Here is a 4,145-nt window from a genome sequence, read left to right on the forward strand (position 1 = left end):
ACTAGCAGTGTTAATTGATGTTTGGTATGTAAGTACAGTGAATCTTTTAAACCATATGGATATTTACTGCTATTAAGAGAATAACGTTGATCTAAGAATTAGAAAAAGAAAATTAATAATGACAATTGCGTGGTGACTTCGGTATGTTTAGATGTATTATTATTATTTGATGATGTAAAAAAGCTATAAGATCTTTGGAATAACGCGTACCATACTTACATCAGCTTATACTCAAAAGGTTATTTTGTTGGAATTTCTAACAAAAATGTCGATAACATAATCAATGCGGAAATAAATGTTGAAAATAATTATATAACATACATAATTTTCGATTAATATTATACTAATCAAAACGACAATTATGATCTCTAAGCATAACGGATAGGGATAAAGATCTTACCTTCTTACCACATGAAATGTTCGTCTTTATGTCTTCTATATATGACAATAGATCAGCGACAATTTACAATGTGTAGAAGACTAAGGGCCTTCGCACAATGAAAAATATAAGAAACAAGGAACAGATATTAGCGATTGGAAATAAGAAATCAGGAATAAAAGCTGGTGTAACATTAATACACGGCTTCCGATAGATTAAAAATCTATTATCTGTGTTATTCTCTGTTTCCGTTGCCTGTATTTTTCATCGTGCATCCAACTTTGTTCTTGATTCTTTAGTCCTAATATCTGTTCCTTGTTCCGTATATTTTTCATTGCGCGAAGGCCTTAACTTGTAGGGCATCTAGCTCTTTGTGCTGATTGGATTATTCAGATAAACGCTATTGGCTGTCGTAATACCGCACGAAATTATCTCTAGGCGCTTGCAGAGATCGCATTGTTGTCTTCCATTTTTACTAAGAGTCTAAAATTCTCTAGGAATATACATTCTTTCAACAGCTTGCATAGCTTTCCAGTTCGAATATTTTAAACATTAACTGCAAATATTTTTGTTCACTCACAATTGAACCTGTGGTGATCTTAACAGATTTCATATCCGAATTTCTTGGAGCGAAAGTTATCTGGGCCTTCTTTTTTTATATGTATAGAAAAATAATTGTTAATCTAAAAGTTTTCTGCATAAGTCGTATCTAAAAAAAAGAACATAAAAAAGATATTTTTTATCAGCTATCATAATAGTCAATTTTGTCATATATATTTTAATTTTTTCTTATAACGCAATATTTAATTTATTTCTTTGATTTAATCTCTGCTTTTCTACTACATGTTGCTTGGCTTAAAATTAATAGATAATTTGTACATTCACAGCCAGATGACCAAAATAAGCATAATGTACACATTAATTATCTGCGATATTCCAACCACAGGTGCTTTAATAATAAAAAAAATGCTCTATGGAATTCATTAATAATTATAATTATATTTACATTTGTATTGTACAAACGAAGCAGTCAAAATATACATGCATTAATAAAAGTATATTATATAATTGTAAATTCTAATATAATGTTTGCTTGTCGAAAGATACATATGCTGAATTAAAAACATGTAAAGTAAATGTACTAATGCCTGGACACGTAACTAATATATCTGGACATTTATATCATTTTAGTCCTTAAATAAGTTATAACGCGAATTAAAATCAAATAATCAAAAATAAAAATATTTTTCTTGTATTATATATCTTTGATTTTAATTCGCTTTATACTTATTTAAAAACTAAAATGATAAAGGTGTCTATAGACATAAGTCTTAAGTGTCCCGACAATAGTACATTTAGGTACCTTAAAACTTAGAGTATATATACAAATTATATCCATTCAATAATTACATAAAAGTATGTTCCTTAACACAATTTAATATGCTTTATATTGTAGTATTACTTAAAATATGAATAACAGATTAAATTATGCCTCTACACTAACAACTTCAGTTTTTAATTTATTATGATTATACATATAAAGTATTATAAAGTCATTCCTCATCTGTCATGCGGTACAGTACGTATCTCTAGTCCACTCGATTATTAAGTTTTCAGGGCCACGAATAGTAAAGAATATAATGGATATAGACGAAGCGGTGTTACCGCAGCAGGTTTCTAAAAGTAACAGATGGGTACTACAATTAGCTTGCAAAACCTAAAGAAATTATATATATTATATATTATATTACATATTATATATCATTTTTTAATTAAACATTTAATAACACAATTAAGAATTTTGATTGACTATATATACTAGCAATGATTTTAATCGTGGCAACGAACAGACTAAAGGCTTTTATCGAAAATTACAAACATAAATAGAGAAAAGCGAAAGTATTTAAATCTAGAGCATCTACCAAAAGCAAGTAATAGATGGAAATACACAAAATCGTACTTTACTCACGAAGGGGAGCACCATGCCCCCGACTAGCGGCAGGATTCTGACCGCGCCCGAGCATGATCCGATCATCGTTAACCGGGGGATCGCATCGTGCGATGGAATGGATTAGATCGCATATGACCTAATCCATGGAAAACTGCCTGAGGTTCCTCAGCTTGACGCCTGTTTTAAAATAAATTGCACAACTATAAATCTATCATACATACAAATTAATTAACCCCAATCCCTCCAACGTTTTTTTCCGCCATTTAATCAACGAGATTGTGACTGTTTGCCGTTTCGAGAGTAAATGAGCTAGGGCTCTGAAAGAGTGATGGCAAATTTCGCCCATTTTTGGGATCTCGAATTTCAAACTTTTTTTCATGGCAAATAGTACTATTTGATGAAACATTAATTCCAGTAAAATTTCAAGATGAGCATAGGTACGGTTTCGGAAATACAAGGGGGTGAAAAAATACGGGATATCGAAAATTCGTATAGGGTAACTTTGTCATTTTTAGAGATATTTTAAATCCGCAAGCGGGTGCTGTTTCGGAATCGGGTACAAACAATTTCAAAACAGCACCCGCTTGCGGATTTAAAATATCTCTAAAAATGACAAAGTTACCCTTATACGAATTTTCAATATCCCGTATTTTCACCCCCTTGTATCTCCAGAACCGTGCCTATGCTCATCTTGAAATTTTACTGGGATTAATGTTTCATCTAATAGTACTGTTTGGCATAAAAAAAAGTTTGAAATTCGAGGTCCCAAAAAATGGGCGATAAAACAGATTTTTTTGCCATCACTCTTTCTACCTGACGTTCCTTACTATAACAACTTTTTTTATGGGGGGGATTATTCCACGGCCGTTGGTTTTCCGGAACAAACGATTGGAAAACGACGTTAGAAACGCGTGGGACACGAAAGTGCATGGTTAAAGGGATTAGGGTTAATTATGAAACTATAAAAACGCACATATTGAAACAATCCGACTTACCAAGTATCGAATATAAAGTTAGACACGAGGTGAGATATAAAAGAGATTGAAGTTTTACGTAATACTAATAACAATAATGACCACGTTGAAAGACTTATCCAATAATAATTATATAAATTGTCCTCTACTAACAAATCAGTTGAGTTTGGTATTTTATGTTCATGGTGCATATTATTTCCAACGTCATTATTATGTGACAATATAATGTGTTCTATCATCTCTGGAAAAATAATTATGTTTATTAAATAATTACGTTAATTATTAATAAATTATTCTTATAAATAATTAGTGTTTATTATTAACAAAGTAATAATATAAAAAATAAAAATTTATCATAAATTGAACCTGTTCGTAAATTAAATTTTCGTTAGATTAAATTTATTTACAAACGTTTGTCATTAGTTTATTTATCTAATGTTTACACAAACGCGAACGAACGCGCGCGCACACACAAAAAGAGGGACAAAAATATGGATTATTATACCACAGATGAATAACAGTTCAAATACATTGATCGCCGATATTAATCGAATCATAATGTGAGATTATACTATTCTCTTCTTCACAAAATTTAATTAGACGTATTTGCTCTTTCCCTTGATTTATCCACTCGTCATCTGTTGTGTTGTTATGCCAATTAATAACATGATTATTTAGATTTAGAATGTCGAATATGGTAGAATGTCGCAAATGGTGGAATAAAACAAAACAACATAGAGAAGTATGAAAACTTTGAACAAGATTTGAAAGAAGGTTACAAGTACAAAATGAAATATAATAGAAAATAATTAAAAATAATTACATTTTGATTTTAACTAGC

The 4,145-nt window shown here is 30.5% G+C and overlaps 1 long non-coding RNA gene across 1 annotated transcript; it reads right to left on the minus strand.

Moving 5' to 3' along the window:
• Positions 1 to 1,455: 1,455 nt before the first annotated feature.
• LOC139819292 (uncharacterized) lies at positions 1,456 to 3,542 on the minus strand. The gene is made up of 3 exons (XR_011733675.1): positions 3,326 to 3,542; positions 2,340 to 2,507; positions 1,456 to 2,056 (listed from the first exon to the last, which is right to left on the minus strand). It is a non-coding gene; the product is annotated as an uncharacterized lncRNA (long non-coding RNA).
• Between the last annotated feature and the right edge of the window lie 603 nt (positions 3,543 to 4,145).

This window comes from Temnothorax longispinosus, chromosome 9 (assembly GCF_030848805.1).
Source record: "Temnothorax longispinosus isolate EJ_2023e chromosome 9, Tlon_JGU_v1, whole genome shotgun sequence".
Classification (NCBI taxonomy): domain Eukaryota; kingdom Metazoa; phylum Arthropoda; class Insecta; order Hymenoptera; family Formicidae; genus Temnothorax; species Temnothorax longispinosus.